The sequence below is a fragment of the Triticum urartu genome, chromosome 3A (assembly GCF_056163025.1).
Source record: "Triticum urartu cultivar PI428250 chromosome 3A, HENAU_Tu73, whole genome shotgun sequence".
NCBI lineage: Eukaryota > Viridiplantae > Streptophyta > Magnoliopsida > Poales > Poaceae > Triticum > Triticum urartu.
Genome location: NC_141875.1, coordinates 644726354 through 644744949, shown reverse-complemented (window position 1 = coordinate 644744949; position 18596 = coordinate 644726354). Strand labels below are relative to the sequence as shown.

Sequence of the window (18596 nt, the reverse complement as noted above, 5' to 3'; positions counted from 1 at the left end):
TGGTGACTACAGAGGCCAAACGAGCACGGGAGCTAGGGGAAGAGGAAGAGGAGCTCACAGCGGGGTCGGAGAGGGGGTCAGCGAGTTCGGGGAGGTCCTGGCGGCGGCGAATCGACCGGAGACGGCTCGGGTGCCTGAGGTTGAAGACGAGGGCGAAGACGGCGTTCAGCGGCGTTTGGAGCCGCGTGGGTCAGTGGAGAGGTCCACGCCAACGAGGCGGAGCTATTGGGCTTGTCGGAGGGGCGAGGGGGTGGCTCTGGCGACGTCTACGGCATCCCTGGAGGGAGACGAGGGGGAGAGTGAGGGAGGATGAGAGGGGGACGTGGGGGTCGGAGTGGCATCCCTGGACGTCTCCAGGGCATCGGCAGAAGCAGGAGGTGGCCGGCGTGTGGCCGCGGGCGCCGGCCACGCGCTCCTCGTCTTTCTGGCGGGAGGAGGACGACGACTGGCAAGGCCAGTCGGCTGGGCCGAGCTAGGTGGGCTGGCCAGCACAGGTAAGGCCCAGGTGGCTTCCCTCTCTCTCCTTTTTTTGATTTGTTTCTGTTTTTCTATTTAACTGCCACTATTGGGCTTTATTAAAAATACTAAAATGTTTCCAAAAATCCTGAAAATAATTGTGGGCTCTGTTTAGAATATATCCAACAGCAAACATTTATTTCCAGAATTATTTGAGCATTTAAATTATTTTATAGCATTTAAATGCCCAAATTCAAATACTTATGATTTAATTCAATGACCTTCTATTGACCTAGAAAATTGTGCACCAATTTTGCCAGAGGTTCTAACCCAAGACAAAGAGGGTGAACTTTTTAGAAGGGCATTTCAGGTTCATTGAAAATAATTTTAGTAAACCCTAGTTGTTTCCAGGGGGTGTTGGGGGTTTCTGCCTTCCCCATTTCAAATTTAAGAGGAATTTAAACATGATGCACACTCTAATGCTTGAACTAGCTAGGGTGTGACACAGCGATCCGTCGCATGTTCATGAAGAGTACTGCCCCGAACCCCTCTCTTCGCAGCGGAGGGAAGAACTTCGCCGCTGGAACATGGATGCGCTTCACACTCCTATCATTGGAGAAACCCCTAAGGCCCAGGCCTTGGAGGAGGCGCGCCTGGACAACTTGGCTGAGCGCACTCAACTGGAGACCCTCCAGTGCGCACTCGACGAGCGTGCTCGGCAGCGTATCCCCGAGTCCAGTCGACGCCAACTTTTTTCGCCTCCGACTCAGGTATACCGAACTCCGATCCAGAATTGTGCAACTGCGGCCCAAATAGCGGAGTCAATTCAACCTTCCCAGTCAGAAGCTGGATGAGGTTTGGTGCAGATCCGAGCTTTGCTCCGAGCAGCGGGAGAGCAGAATACAACAGTATCTCTGTCGCAGAATAGGATCCATAGCAGATCCGTGGTTGCAGACACAGTCCAGTTGGCTCAGAGCCTGAGATCGCCCCCGAGGCATGAGGGATGTGGGGATCGGTGAGATCATTACAGAAACTGCGAGTAGTATGATCACCGACTCGATCACGATGATCGTCGTGGAGTGCCCACGCCTCCCCCAAGGAGTGGGTCATACGTGCCTCGGCAGCATGATGACAGACGTCTTCATAGTGGTGGGCGAAGGATTCCAGTCGACCCCAAGGAACCGGGCTTTGATGCGAGATCCATTCTCGCTCAGGGTCTGGTCGACAGAAATAGAGCTCACAGAGAAGGCCATGACAGAGATTTTCCAACCAGCAGTAGAGTGCATGTCTCAGGTCCAGAGTGCTTCAGCAAAGCCATTAGGTCTGCGGTGATTCCTCCCAACTTCAGGTTGGCGACTGGAGTCAGTAAGTTCACTGGGGAGTCCAAGCCTGATACTTGGCTTGAGGATTACCGAGTGGCTATACAGATTGGTGGTGGCAACGATGAAGTTGCCATGAAGCATCTCCCTTTGATATTAGAGGGCTCGGCCAGAGCATGGCTGAATCAGTTAGCGCCTGGTAGTATTTATACTTGGGAAGATCTTGCCCCAGTGTTTGTCAGAACATTTGAAGGTACTTGCAAACGGCCAGCAGGGCTGATAGAATTACAGTGTTGCGTTCAGAAACCGAATGAAACTCTGAGAGATTATATCCAAAGATGGATCACATTACACCATACAGTGGAGAATGTTTTGGATCACCAAGAAATTTGTGCCTTCAAAGAAGGCGTTAAGTATAGGGAATTGAATCTGAAATTCGGTCGGACAGGAGATATGACTCTGACTCGGATGATGGAGATTGCCACCAAATACGCCAATGGTGAAGAGGAAGACCGACTCCGGAGTGGCAAGCACAAAACAGTCGCCCACGAAACCGGAGAAGGGAACTCCAGTCGGAAGCAGAAGCGCAAAGCTGAGCTAGCTGCTCCTGGCGAAGCCCTAGCCGTGACTCAAGGAAAATTCAAGGGGAAACCCAAAGGACCGTGGAACCCCAAGAAAGTAAAAGATCAAGATGGAAATGATGTGCTAGATTTACCATGCCACATTCACACCAAGAAATATGAAGATGGTAATTTCATTTACCCGAAGCATACCACTCGACAGTGTAGACTCCTAATCCAGCAATTCCGAGAGAAACAGCCCAAGGAAAAGGAGAAGGAAACAGACAAAGTTGAGGATGAGGAAGAGGATGATGATGGTTACCCCCACGTCAATTGCACTCTGATGATTTTCGCTGATGTTGAGACTAAGAGTCGACTGAAAGTCATCAACAGAGAAGTGAACACGGTCGCTCCGGTGACACCAAGTTATTTGAAATGGTCTCAGACTGCCATTACATTCGACCAGTCCGATCACCCAGCGCACATAGCCACCCCTGGGGGGCAAGCGCTGGTGGTCGACCCAGTAGTCGAAGGCACTCGATTGACTAAGTTTCTGATGGACGGTGGCAGTGGTCTGAATATACTTTATGCAGAGACTTTGAAAGGAAAGGGAATTCCGATGTCCAGACTAAGTGAAAGCAATATGAGTTTCCATGGAGTTATTCCTGGCAAGAAGGCTGCGTCACTCGGCCAGATCGCCCTTAATGTAGTTTTCGGTGATTCCAAGAATTACCGCAAAGAATAGTTGACATTTGAATTTGTGGATTTCCAGAGTGCTTATCATGCTATTCTGGGCAGGCCAGCCTATGCATGTTATATGGCTCGGCCATGTTACGTGTACCTCAAATTGAAGATGCCTGGTCCTAAAGGGTTGATCACTATCAGTGGCAATCGAAAGAAGGCAGAAGAGTGCTTCCAGAAGGGCTCAAAGATCGCCGATGCACAGATGGCAGTAGTGGAATTGCAGGAGTATCAAAAAAAATGCAGATCCGATTGATTTGTTGCGTGCTAAGAAGCCTGCCACGGATTCAGCATTCCAGTCGTCTGGTGAAACGAAGCCGATTCATATTCACCCAATGGATCCCAATGCTGCTCCGACTCACATTTCAACAACACTCGACTCCAAATAGGAAGAAGCGCTCATCCAGTTCCTCCGTGAGAACTGGGACATCTTTGCATGGAAACCTTCTGACATGCCAGGTGTTCCTAGGGGACTGGCTGAGCATCGTTTGCGAATTGACGCAAATGTGAAACCAGTGAAAGAACATCTTCGACGGTCCGCCATACAGAAGAGAAAGGCAATCGGTGAAGAAGTGGCTCGGCTTTTAGCAGCTGAGTTTATCCGAGAGATTTATCACTCCGAGTGGTTAGCTAATGTTGTCATGGTCCCAAAGAAGGACGACTCACTTCATGTGTGCATTGACTTCGAACATATCAATTGGGCATGCCCGAAAGATCACTTTCCTCTCCCTCGCATCGACCAAATAGTCGACTCGACTGCGGGGTGTGAGCGTTTGTCCTTTTTGGACGCTTATTCTGGGTATCATCAAATCCGTCTGTATGGACCCGATGAGATAAAAACAACTTTCATCACCCCATTTGGGTGCTTCTGTTATGTCACTATGCCATTCGTCTTGAAGAACGCTGAAGCCACATTCATGCGGATGATTCAGAAGTGTTTACTCACTCAGATCAGTCGGAATGTGGAAGCATACATGGATGACATTGTGGTCAAGTCACATAAAGGTTTCGACCTACTGGCTAACCTTGCTGAAACCTTTGCCAACCTTAGAAGGTATGATATCAAGCTTAATCCATCAAAGTGCATGTTTGCAGTTCCAGGCGGAAAATTACTTGGTTTTCTCGTTTCCGAACGAGGGATCGACGCTAACCCAGAGAAAGTGGGTGCCATACTCTGGATTAAATGCCCTGTGCATGTGCATGATGTCCAGAAGCTTACTGGTTGTTTGGCCGCCCCAAGTCGATTCATTTCTCGCCTCAGTGAAAAGGCACTGCCTCTTTACCGACTAATGAAGAAGTCAGATAAGTTCAAGTGGACTCCTGAAGCTGATGCAGCATTTGCAGAGATTAAAGCCCTGCTTTCCACCCAGCCAGTGCTTGCTGCTCCAATCATCAAAGAGCCTTTACTGCTTTACATTGCAGCCACTGGACAAGTCGTCAGTACAGTACTTACGGTCGAGCAAGAAGAAGAAGGAAAAGCTTACAAAGTTCAGCGCCCAGTATACTATGTCTCTGAAGTTTTGACTCCATCAAAGCAAAGATATCCACATTATCAGAAGCTTGTTTATGGGATTTATATGACCATGAAGAAGATTTCACATTTCTTCTCTGACCACTCCATTATAGTCGTCAGCGATGCTCCATTATCAGAGATTCTGAACAACAAAGATGCAACTGGTCGAGTGGCAAAGTGGGCGATTGAACTCATTCCCTTAGATATCAAGTTCGAGGCAAAGAAAGCTATCAAGTCCCAAGCAACAGCGGATTTCCTCGCTGAGTGGATCGAACAACAACTGTTGACTCAAGTTCACTCAGAGCACTGGACCATGTTGTTCGATGGTTCCAAGATGCTGAATGGTTCCGGTGCTGGGGTGGTACTGGTATCCCCCCGAGGAGACAAGCTCAGATATGTCCTCCAGATTCACTTTGATTCTTCCAATAAGAAAGCAGAATATGAATCACTCTTGTATGGGTTACGTATGGCCATCTCACTCGGCGTCCGTCGCCTCATGGTCTATGGTGACTCAGATTTGGTAGTCAATCAAGTGATGAAGGAGTGGTACGTCAGAAGCCCAGCCAAGACTGGCTACTATAACGCGGTAAGGAAGTTGGAAAAGAAGTTTGAGGGGTTAGAGCTCCATCCTATATCCCTTCAATGAAGAGGCTCCACAGCCAGAGTGCCACCGATCTGACTGAAGTCGAGATTCCAGCCGTGGTCGACCTAATCATGGATATTTTGGTTATTACTCCCGACTGGACAGTACCGTACATTGCGTATGTCCTTAGGAAGGAACTCCCAGAGGATGAGGAAGAGGCTCGATAGATCGTCCATCGATCCAAAGCCTTTACTGCATAACCCTAGAAGAAGGTATAGTGATCCTCAACGACATCCACTCGGGACCTGTGGCCACCATGCGTCCTCTAGGACTGTCGGTGTCAAAACCGGCGGATCTCGGGTAGGGGGTCCCGAACTGTGCATCAAGGCCGGATGGTAACAGGATACAAGGGACACGATGTTTTTACCCAGGTTCGGGCCCTCTCGATGGAGGTAATACCCTACTCCTGCTTGATTAATATTGATGATATGGGTAGTGCAAGAGTAGATCTACCACGAGATCAAGGAGGCTAAACCCTAGAAGCTAGCCTATGGTATGATTGTTGTATATGGAGTTGATTGCCTACGGACTACAACCCTCCGGTTTATATAGACACCGGATAGGGTTAGGGTTACATAGAGTCGGTTACAATGGTAGGAGATCTTGAATATCCGCATCGCCAAGCTTGCCTTCCACGCCAAGGAAAGTCCCATCCGGACATGGGACGAAGTCTTCAATCTTGTATCTTCATAGTCCAGGAGTCCGGCTGAAGGTATAGTCCGGCTACCCGAACACCCCTAATCCAGGACTCCCTCAGTAGCCCCTGAACCAGGCTTCAATGACGACGAGTCCGGCGCGCAAATTGTTTTCGGCATTGCAAGGTGGGTTCCTCCTCCAGGTCCTTCATAGAAGATTGTAAACACCAAGAGTAGTGTCTGGCTCTGCAAAATAAGCTTCCACATATTGCCATAGAGAGAATAATATTAACACAAATCAAATCTGCTGACGTATTCCGCAGTGCGTCATCACACTACGGCCAAGTCCTTTACTCGAATCGTTTTTACTTTTCCACCTCAGCATGTTTTGCGAGGTGGTTTCCTTGGCACGTCTTGTCAAAGCAGAGATCGTGTACCCCCCTTTTACGGGATTCTCATCAATACGGACGTGGGTAACCCAACCGCGCCACTTATCATGGCGCTTGGGAGGCAAGCGAGTTTTACTAGGCAGGTGGGGACGCACAACCGCATCCGCCCATATAAGGGGACAAGGATCCACCTTTATACCTACGCCTTCTTCCTCCCTTGCCTATCCATCTCCTGCGCACCCGATCTCCAGCGCCCAAGCCCGCACTTCCTACCTCAACCCCCTCCAACAATGTCCGGAGCGGGAGGCAAGTGGATGGTCTCCTCCGTCACGGAGGGTAAAGTCAAGAAGCTAAGGAAGGCCGGATACTTGTCCAAGGACATCGCGCACCAGCTTCCTGAAGAGGGGCAGCTTCTCCCCACCCCAAGGCCCCATGAGAGGGTAGTATTTCTCCCCCACTTCCTCCGTGGACTGGGTTTTCCACTCCACCCATTTGTCCGGGGGCTCATGTTCTACTACGGCCTGGATTTCCACGATCTGGCTCCGAAATTCATCCTCAACATCTCGGCGTTTATCGTCGTGTGCGAGGCTTTTCTCCGCGTCCGCCCCCATTTCGGCCTCTGGCTCAAGACCTTCAACGTCAAGCCCAAGGTGGTGCGCGGCAGCCAGGCGGAGTGCGGAGGCGCCATGGTGGGCAAGATGGCCAACGTCCTATGGTTCGAGGGCTCTTTCGTGGAGACCCTAAAGGGATGGCAATCCGGGTGGTTTTATATCACCGAGCCGCGCGATCCAAAATGGACCGCAGCCCCGTGTTCCGATCCGGACCCCCCACGCGGCTTATGTCCTGGAAAGAGACGGGCCTGTCATGGGGTGACGAAAAAGAGGTGACCGGATTGCAAACATGCATCCAGTCCCTGGTGAACAAGCCAGTCCGGCTTGTTAATATAATCCAGGTTATGCTCATCCGCCGGATCCTCCCGTGCCAACAACGGGATTTTAATATGTGGGAGTTCGACCCGGCGCAGCATCAAACCCTCAGCAGGCTCTTCGACACGACGTACGTAGACACCTGGAAGATGCTATTCAAGGGCGCCGAGGCTCCCACATCCGCTTCCGAGGACCGCGGATATAGCTCGCAGCGTCACGCTAGCGAGGTAAGCCATCTACACCTTTTACAGGATGTTAAACTTTTTTCATAGTTTGACTCTATGCGGGATCTAAACTCCCTTACCTTTGACAGGCTTGGCTGGCGATATCCGGACTGATTAACTGTCCAGCTCTGCTGCCCGAAGACCCAACCCCAGCTCTACTAGTGAAGCTGCTGGTTCCGACGCCTTATGTGGTGCCGGAGAAGAAGGCCCAGAAGAAGAAGACCACGGGGACTCGAAAGAGTGCCCGCAACGTGGTGGTGTCGGACTCGTCATCTGACGAGTCCGAGAAGACCTCCTCCCGCGAAAACGAGGAGGAAGGAGAAAACTCTCCCCCCCCCCAGCGGAGGGAGGAGAGAAGAGGAAGGCTGCCCCAACGGGGGAGGCCGAGGGGTCTGGGAAAAGGAAGACCCTCTGCCGGACTACGCCCCTGACGCCGAAGAGGGCGAAGAGGAGTGGCCTGACAGGGCCAAGCGTCCGGCAAAATCGTAAGTTCGGATATCAGAGTAACTCATGATGTTCCTTTGTTGCACAACTTTCCCTAATGTCGAATGTAATTATGCAGTCCACCCCAGGCCGGACTCGACGAATCGTCAGGCGGCTCCCTGGACTCATCGGACGTGAACTCAGTTCCGCCCGCTGTCTTCCCCCGCACTGCAGATGACGCCGAAAGTGGCGTCGCGTCAAGCTCCAGGGAAGGAAGAGGTGGTCCCGGAGGAGCCGCAAGGCAACCTCCTGGAGTCCAGGAGTGAAGGGGATAAGGCCCCCCAGGGCTCCCAGTCCGGCTTTGTGCCGGACACCGCGCCGGAATCTTCCACAGTTCCGGGCCGCGATAGGCGAACTCCTTCCAAGAGGAGTAAGCCTTCTGAGCCGGCAGCCTCCGTCCAACCGGAGCTGCCGAACAGTCTGCTGGAGGTGCTTGACGGCACCTCCATCGACGAGGAGCACCGTACTATTATGAGTACGGTGATCCGGAAGGTTTAGTCCGCCAAGAGCGGACTGAGTGAAGCTTGCGCCAGCCTTCTACCAGGCTTCGAGGTAAGTAAAAAATATGTAAAAATATAACCGCATAGACAGTAGCCCCTGATGCTCTGTTTGGCGTTCGGAAAGAAAAGCCGAATAGAGGATCTATTAAATTTCGCAGGAGTCTAACAACAAAGAGTCAATATGCGTATGCAGGTTTCGCTGCTAGCCACCGCCGCACTGACTACGGAGGTGGGTGCCCTGAAACAGGGCCTCGGGCGGACCGAGCAAGAACTCGGCCTTGCCAAACGGCAGCTCGAGGAGAAAGAAGGTAAGAAATACCTTACAGAAAAAGTGCCTATAAAAAGACGTGATGGCAAAAAATAACAGGATTGTACTGCTTATTGTAGGGGTCACGACTGAGGTGGTGACCCTCAAGCAAGCGCTGTCTGAGGCCGAAAAGAAAACGGCCGCTGAGTGCACCGAGCGAGAGAAACTTGAGGTCCAGGTCGGCGAGGTGCCGCAGGAGCTTCAGGCTCTCATGAAAAAACATGAGAGTTTGGAGCTTGAGTCCAAGACGCAAGCGTCCGAGCTCGTGGCGGCCCTTGAGACTGCCAAGTCTGCCAAGGCCGAAGCCCAAAAGGCCCTCCAAGAGTTGGAGGAGATGAAAAAGATAGCGGCGGGTAAGGCATTCTTTATGCAAAGCAGAAGTATAAAAGTAAAGTGCTTGTTTCTTACCCGAATCCGGAGCTCTCCAGGGGCATTCGCAGATCTTCCCCGCAGCGTATCCGCCGCCGCCGCATTCTACCGAGCCGAAGAGGGCAGCTCGACGGAGAAGGTGTTCTGGTCTTAGTATGCTGAGCCCGGACACCCTGTGCCCTTGAGCGACCAGCTGAAACAGCTGGTCGAGCTCCACAAGGCGGCCGAACAGGCCCTGAAGGGCTTCGTAGTTCGGCTGTGGCCCGGAGAGGCCCTGCCTGGGAGCTACTTCGGGCTGGTGCAGCGACTGGTGGAGGCCTGTCCAAGGCTCGAGGTCATCAAGCGCTCCGTCTGCATCGAAGGTGCCCATAGGGCCCTTGCCCGTGCAAAGGTGCACTGGGGTAAGCTGGACGGTGAGAAGCTTGTGAGGGACAGGCCGCCGCCGGGGAAGGAGCATCGCAAGCCTGAGAACTACTATAAGGATGTTCTTGCGGGTGCCCGCCTTGTGGCAGATGAATGTACCAAGGATGTAATTTTTGAATGAACTCGCTCGTGTTTATCCTGTGCGCTGAAAACTTATTCATATGCGCCAAGCAATGCTTGTTGAATTTAAAATATTACTTTCTGTGCGGCCGTTTATCGAAAAATTGAGAGATGGCCAGTCATCGGCTTCTGCCCCCTTGCCACTAGTGCCGGGGTGTTCGGGATAAACCTGAGCGCTCTTTTTTCCATAGTTGGGTCCTTCGAGGGAGGCGCTCAGCACAACGAACCAGGCAATCGGACTATAATGTTTGAACACTCTCACCTAGCCATAGAACTCTATAATTTTAAATTTCGGCAAAGCCCCTAGTTCGGAAGACCGAGTTCGGGGCGCTATCCACGCCTTGGCTGGACAAAGCCAGCTCCTCGCTTGAAGCGGCATAAGCCTTTACGGACTTGAAAAACCTCTCGAACAGCGACCGGTCTCTCGCCACATCATGACATTTAGTTTTAGCTTTCTCCACTGAGGTGCTTAACCCAGCTCAACCGGGGCACAATCGCAGTGGTTCTCCTATTGCTACCTTAGCCGATATAGCGGAACGTAAGGCACCAAAACATAGGAGCCGGGCAAACCCAACTATTGACCCAAATCATGATTCGGAGCCGATGCATATAGTGCTATAAGTTCGGGGTGCCGCACTTGTGAAAGTGTATGGACTTCTCATGCCATATTTATGGGTACTAAAGACCCTGACGTATTTTGCCGTACCACAGTGTACGGGTGCAACATGTAATAAACATATATATGAAAAGATGATAATGCGAAAAATAGACAGAAAGCTATGCATTGTTTATAGAGAGGCTATTTATCAAAGGCGAACGATACAAATAGTGCGGTAAGCAAAAGATATTGGACTATTTAGTATGTCTTGACCAGGGGAAGGCCGCGGAATTGTATTTAAAACAGGTATACCGCTCGTAACAGAGACCACCTGGGAGTTCCATAATGCGGCATGGCTTGTCTGCCTCCCTGGATCTTGCATCGTTTGTGCGGCAGTCGAATTGCCGAACAGGTCGTCCGAAGTATGGAGTCCTGAAAGTAAGAAAAAATTAAAAAAAGAATCCGGCAGCCCCTAGTACGTTTTAAGCCGTATTTTGGGCGTGCCGTTATTGTGCCCCTTCCCCTGTGCCCATGGTATTTCAAGGGCGTAGTTATGTATGCGAGGTACTGGTTTCGCTATGTCGCGAAAGCGGGGGTTGGGGCCGCATTGCTACGTTTTCTCAGAGTGTGCCAGGCGGTCTTGTTGTGGGTTACTCTGGGCGCGCTTGGCAGTGTCTGGCTTTTTAATGGCCGGACTGGAGAATTGCCTGAGAAGGCTACTTTGTACCTCCACTGCGAGAGTCGCCGTATGCTCCTCCGTACGGAGGGAGCGTTTGGTGTTTCCGTTGACCGTAATTACTCCTCGAGGGCCTGGCATCTTGAGCTTGAGATATGCGTAGTGCAGCACCGCATTGAACTTTGCGAATGCGGTTCGTCCGAGCAGGGCGTGATAGCCACTGCGAAACGGGACTATATCGAAGATTAACTCTTCGCTTCGGAAATTGTCCGGGGATCCGAAGACCACGTTAAGTGTTACTGAGCCTGTACAGTTGGCTTCTACACCTGGTATAACGCCTTTAAAGGTCGTTCTTGTGGGCTTAATCCTTGAGGGATCTATGCCCATTTTCCGCACTGTATCCTAATAAAGCAGGTTCAGGCTACTGCCGCCGTCCATGAGGACTCTTGTGAGATGAAATCCGTCGATGATTGGGTTGAGAACCAATGCGGCGAAGCCACCATGACGGATGCTAGTGGGATGGTCCCTTCGATCAAAAGTGATCGGGCAGGAGGACCATGGGTTGAACTTTGGGGCGACTGGCTCCATCGCGTATACGTCCCGTAGCACACGCTTCCGCTCCCGCTTGGGAATGTGGGTTGCGTATATCATGTTCACCGTCCGCACTTGTGGGGGAAAGCCCTTCTGTCCATTGTTGTTCGGCGGCTTGGGCTCCTCGTTGTCGCTGTGCAGCCCCTTGTCTCTCTTTTCGGCCCTTAACTTGCCTGCCTGCTTGAACACCCAACAATCCCTGTTAGTGTGATTGGCTGGCCTTTCGGGGGTGCCATGTATCTGGCACAAGCGATCGAGTATTCGATCCAAACTGTACGGGCCCTGAGTATTCTTTTTGAATGGCTTTTTCCGCTGACCGGATTTATAGCCTTTGAATCCGGCATTGACTGCCGTGTCTTCATTGCTGTCGCTGCTAACGCGGTGTTTTTGCTTATTCCGACGTGTCCTGCCACCTTTGTCCTTGGTATCCGAATTACCAGGGTTCTTTGATAAGTTGTTACTTCAAGCTAGCCAGCTGTCTTCTCCCGCGCAAAAGCGGGTCATGAGTGTCGTGAGTGCTGCCATGGATTTCGGCTTTTCCTATCCCAGGTGCTGGGCAAGCCACTCGTCGCGGATGTTATGCTTGAACGCTGCTAGGGCCTCAGCGTCCGGACAGTCGACTATCTGGTTTTTCTTTGTTAGGAACCGTGTCCAGAATTGTCTGGCCGATTCCTCTGGCTGCTGAGTTATGTGGCTTAAGTCGTCGGCATCCGGTTGTCGCACGTAAGTGCCCTGGAAGTTGTCGAGGAATGCGGCTTCCAGGTCCTCCCAAGAACCGATTGAGTCTGCTGGCAAGCTGTTAAGCCAATGCCGGGCCGGTCCTTTAAGTTTGAGCGGGAGGTATTTGATGGCGTGTAGATCATCGCCGCGTGCCATGTGGATGTGAAGGAGATAATCCTCGATCCATACCGCCGGATCTCTTGTGCCATCGTATGATTCGATGTTTACGGGTTTGAAACCCTCTGGGATTTTATGGTCCATTACTTCATTCGTGAAGCATAGCGGGTGTGCGGCGCCTCTGTACTGGGCTATATCACGACGCAGCTCGGAAGAGCTATGTCTGTTGTGTTCGGCCCGGCCGGATTTGTTGTATCCGGAGTGAAGATCATTGTCACATGCCGTAGGGCGCCTGCGCGATCCGTAGATCGATCTTGTTTGTCTTGCCTTATCCTCCAGTATGTCTCGCAGGTCGGGTGCATTTTCCGGTGCCTTAGTTGAGCGGCGTCGGGGCATGGCTTGGGTGGACGGCCGAGAGGCCTCTCTGTCGCGGCCGCGAGGTGGCCGGTCTGCCATGTCATGCGCTGGTGATGTAGGTGCTTCCTCCTCTGATTGGGGTAGCGGCATGTGCTTCGGGTAACTCTTGGAGGGGCGTTCGAGTTCATACTCTTCGGCCGCAAGGACTTCAGTCCATTTATCAGCTAGCAAATCTTAGGCAGCTCTAAGCTGTTGTTGCTTTTTCTTTAGGCTGCCTGCCGTGGCTAAAAGCCTGTGTTTAAAACGCTCTTGTTCGGCGGGGTCTGATGGTATGACGAATTCGTCGTCATCGAGGCTTGCCTCGTCTTCGGAGGGAGGTGTATAGTTATCATCCTCGACCTCTCGGTCTGCCGCTCTCTCATGAGGGCTGGCTTCTCCATCTTCCTGTGCCGAATCTTGCTGAGGTGGGTGTTCTTCGGCGCTATCCGGGGTAGTATTATCTCCCGTGCCGGAATCACCGTTTTTGCTTTGGCGGGATTTAGAGCGGCGCCACTGACGCTGGCGCTTTGGCTGTTTCTTGGGGGCGTCATCCCCCACTGTTCCATCGCCATCTCCATATTTTGGAGTATCCACCATATATATGTCATATGACGAGGTGGCCTTCCAGCGCCCTACAGGTGCTGGTTCCTGTTCGTCTCCTACATCGTCGTCCATGCCGTCGATGTCTTCGGAGCCGAAGTCAAGCATGTCGGTTAGATCGTCGACAGTGGCTACAAAGTGGATGGTGGGTGTGTTTTTAATTTCCTCATCGTCCGTATCCCACCCTCGCTGACCGTAGTCCGGCCAGGGCTCTCCTGATAAAGAGAGAGACTTAAGAGAATTCAGGATGTCACCAAAAGGCGAATGCTGAAAGATGTCTGCGGCGGTGAACTCCATTATCGGCGCCCAATCAGATTCGATTGGCAGGGGCGCGGGGGGTTCGGAGTCCGGGGAGGAGTCCGGATCCTCGGAGTCACGGGTCATGCAGAGTGCGGAGGGTCTGGTGGCCAGTCGGACTGATGAGTTTGCCAAGCAAAGAGGACAGACCTGGCGAAGGCCACGATGGCGACCAAAGACACGCGCTCTGCAATGAGAGCGATGAAGGAGGAGCTGCGTCAAGCCGGGGATATCGCGGCTGGGAAGCCCTTTATGCTGCGGATGAAGTTTGGAGATCCTCGGTACGCCCATTTGGACCGGCTGTGGAGTTCTGTGGACGCGTATCTGAACTTAGCGGCGAGTGCTGCCGATGCGGCCGAATACTTCCGAGATCAAAAAGATCACGAAGTGGAAAAGCTGTTCTGGTCAAAATTTAACGTTCCAGAGCGTCCGCTTCCATTGACTGATCGGTTGGTCGAATGGGCCGAGCTGAATAGATTGTCCGGACTCGCCATGAGGTCTGTTGTGGATCATCTGTGGTCAGAAAGGCCAAAGCCGAACAATTATTTTAGTTTGGTGCAGCAGTTCCTTGGTGCTGTGCCGCACATCAACATGATGAAGAGGTCGGCGTGCGTAGAGGTTGCGTAGATGGCCCTTGCCCATGTGAAGACATACTGGGCGGAGATGGAGGCCACCGCCATTGTAGCCCAAGATTCGGACGAGAGCTGAGTACCTGCCGAGCACTACTTTCGAGAAGTTCTTGAGGGTGCTCGTTCGATAGAAGCGCAGTGCTCGAAGAATATTATGTTCTAATGACATGTATTCCTATTGAAAAACAATGTCTTATTGAGTTTATCAAGGCTGTTTTTATACTTTTGCACGAAGTACTATGATGCCTCTTGTGCAGCTGTTTATGTATATATGTATATAACCTGAAAGATGGCAGTCGTCGGCTTCAGCCCCCACACGTATAATGCGGGGGTGCTCGCAGAAGACGCATGTTCACACTTGATCCAACGTCTTTGTCCATTAAGGAGGTGATAGTGCAGCGAACTAGGCAATCAGACTATAATGCTTTAACACTTTCACTTAGCCAGAGGAGTTTGACAGTGGTGCTACTATATAGCCCCTGGTGGCAGGGGCGGACCCAGGAAAATAATTGAGAGGTGGCAAAAAATGTATGGCCATATTCATAAATGATAAATCAACAAGAAAAAAACATCCATGTAAACTAAAACGCGGGAATAATCACTTTATTATCCACATGGTACCCAAGTTCATTGAAATGGGAAAGGAAAGTAACCATTTGAGATAAAAGTAATCACAACAATATAACCATATCTTGTTCTAAAGTTGCAAAATAGAACATTGACACGTTGTTCTAACACTTAATCTACAACCTGCAACAACAATGAAAAACATGATCAAAATTGAGAGGGTGGAAACGTTGAAGAAGGCTGGTATTGAAAAAACAGTAAGAGCTTTAGGCTGAGCATTACCTTTCGTTTCATCCCACGACGTTCTTTCACCACATGAAAACGTTTAACTATCACTTCATTTGGAATTTTGTTCAACAATTCTTTTTCTACAAAGCAGATAAGTCTATGGTTCATAAAATCATCACTAATTTTGCTACGTAGAGCATTCTTCACAATCTTCATAGCTGAGAAGCACCTCTCAACGGTTGCAGTGGCAACAGGCAAAGTAAGTGCTAGCTTTATAAGTCGGTATACTAAAGGATAAGAAAGATGCTTCTTTGTAGTCACCATTAGTTCAGTCAGATCACCAATATTATCCAAGCTGGTAAACCTTGTATCGTGGGTTACATTATCCAAATAGAGATCAAGTTCATGCTCAAGACCCACCAAATCATTGAAGTCATCTGGGTAAAACTGAGCCAATTTCTTCAACTTGTCAACATTGTAGTGACCAAACTGATCACTTGGACTCAAAGCTGACATACAACAAAGTAACTCAAAATTGATAACATTGAATCTGCCATTTAAATCTTCTACCAACATATCTAGGACACCAAAGAAACAATCAATCCGATAATGATGCTCATTGTTAATATCGGCCCTTTGCCTTATCTTCTTTGGATTCACGTAATCATTTTCAATGTCCATCACTAAAATGTCATTCTTTTCACAAAAAGAATGTACCTTGTCTAGAAGATCATTCCAACCATGCTCAGATCTAAGCTTTAGTAGCTCTCTCTTAGTAGATTCCACATCTGATATGGCATGAACAATGTCCATATCCTTTCTCTGAAATGTTTTAGATAGCCCATTTGTTAAAGCTAATATAATCATCATCATGTGTAGATAGAATACATAATCAAATGATTGAAAATATTTCAGAATCCCACTGGCTTGACGTTTCTTAATAGGATCGGTACCATCTTCCTCAACATATTCTAGCACTTTAACCACCGATGTAAACATCTTTGACAAACCTACCAAAGTTCTATAGTGAGAGTTCCATCTAGTATCTCCTGGCCTTTGAAGAGAAAGCTCTTGATTTAGTCCAGTTCCTGTAGCAATCTCACCCTTACCAATTGCTTTCCTCACTTCTTCTTGATGATCCACTCTAAGTTTATTCTTTCTCCTGAAGATGATCCAACAACTGTCACCATAAGTGATATCATATCATAGAAATCTCCAACATCAGTAATTTTCTTTGCAATGGCCACAACAACCAAGTTAAGTTTGTGCGCAAAACAATGTACAAAATAAGCTGAACTATTATCTCTCATAATTTTTGCTTGCAAACCATTGAACTCACCTGCCATGTTGCTTGCACTGTCATACCCTTGTCCTCTCACTTGTTTTAAACTCAAACCAAACTTTGCAATCATAAAATCAATTTTGGACTTGAGAAAAGTAGTTGTAGTCTCCTCAATGTTGAACAACACCTAAAAACCTCTCATATGATAGCCCACCACTCACGTATCGTAGAACCAATGCCATCTGCTCTTTGTCAGAAATATCACGACATTCATCAACCAATAAGCTGAACACATCACTGCCAATTTCTTGCAAAATACATGACAATATTTCTTCTGCAAAGCATTCAGTAATACTTTACTGAATTTTTGGAGACAACATTTGATTATTTTGTGGGGCGTTTTTTAATGCCTTGGCTACAATTTCATTCTGACTAATAGTATACTCCATCAACTGCAAATAGTTTCCCTTATTTACTGACTCTTCTGATTCATCATGACCATGGAATGGTTGTCCCTGATGCAACAAGTAAATCAATTGCAGCATTGACCCGAATAAGATGCTCGGTTTTCTCAATTGGACTTTGCTTGTGTAAGGCTACCGGGATTGATTGATCTATGTTCTCTAGATCCTCATAGTTTTTTAGTGCTCTATTGTGGAAACTGTTGCGATCACCTACATGAGTCACAAATCTTTCTGGCTTCTTCCAATTATGAAAGCCATCTACTATAAATGCATCATGCCCAGGTTTGTTACCTTTGGTGTTGTCCTTGAATAAAGAGCAACACAAGCAATATGCATTGTCATTTGCCTCACTGTACTCTAGCCAAGTACCACCATACTCCTCATACCAATCAGGATTAAAATACCTATTGGTCTTCCTAATCATCCTTGGCTTAAAAGTTTTTGGTTCAGGTCGATGGGGCCCCCACATCAAGTATTTCCTTCGTATGTCCTCATGATGATTGGGATTGTAATCTATAATCCTCCTCCTTTTAGATGGATCCCTAGGAAGCTTCTCCAAATCAACTAGTTCGGGCATTGAGGAAGTTGTTGATTTTTTAAAAAACCTCTCCATTAGTTGTCCTGTAATATTAAGTGCCAACAGTTCAAACATCAATGGAAAAAAGGTTTGAACCGATCTAATTACACAAACTGATAATTTATACACAGGAGTTAACAAGACTAAGATGTTTTTTAACATAGAAACAAACAAACAAAAAGCTTGAAGAAAAATGTTCTAGGGATTTACTTTGATGTCAATTGAAGTTAGAGAATTGCAGGAGGTTAGGAGATTGGATCACCGTCGACCGTCGTCGTGTTGCCGCAGTGTCGCTGCAACATCGCCAGCCAGGTCGCCAGGAGTGCGAGCAGCAAGGGATGGATGAGGGTCGAGGGGGAGTCGAAGATTGCTTGCGGCACCGTAGCGAGCCCGTGACTCACGGCGGTTCGAGATTGAGTCGATATGATAGGCGAGGGCTTTCTTTAGTCCCATGCATTTTTTTCTCAAGAAAAATCCCAGTCCGTATTTTTCTTAACAGGAGGCGTTGCAGGCTGCGTATATGTGTTTGATGTGTATGCAGGGGTGAGAGTTACGCTACAGGCTATTGGCAATCCTTTTTAGTGGGCTTAGTTTTGTAGTATTGGGCTTCTAAAATATCTAACGAATTAGGCTTAGTGGGGGCACGTCATTAGCCTTTGTGGGGGCACTAATGAATCACATGATACTACTATACCTCGATGGAAAAAATCAAGTGGGGGCAGGTGGCCCCACGGCTCTTCATGTAGGTCCGCCCCTGCCTGGTGGCTCCGCGCTCATCCGAATTCGGGGCGCATACATGCTTGGCCGGGAAACGGCCCTTCGTTAAGGTGGAGGAATCCCAAAGATTTCGCTAGGTCATCAAGTGGTTGACTAGTCTCACGCTATATCATGACAGTCAGTTTTCGGCTTTCTCTACTGAGGTGCTCGTCCGGATGAACCAGGGCACAATCACAGTAGTTCTCCTGGTGCCACCCTAGCCGATAGAGCAGAATGTAAGGCAGAAAAACACAGGAGCCGGGCAAACCCAACATTTGACCAAAGACATGATTCGAAGCTGATGCATATAAGGCCAAACTCGCGATGCCGAACACTCCCTAAGGTATTCGGTCTTTATGATATAAACCGGGCTAAACAGTGCCCTTTGTAATAAGCCCCTGGTGTCCAGGTACGTGCAATATTCTGACATGGCCACATGCCAATACGTCAGCATCCTTCTCAGTTGTACTGACAATCCGGGGGATGTGTA

The 18596-nt window shown here is 49.4% G+C and overlaps 1 pseudogene; it reads right to left on the bottom strand.

Moving 5' to 3' along the window:
• Nucleotides 1–15214: 15214 nt before the first annotated feature.
• Nucleotides 15215–17425, bottom strand: LOC147981045 (uncharacterized; annotated as a pseudogene).
• Nucleotides 17426–18596: the final 1171 nt, after the last annotated feature.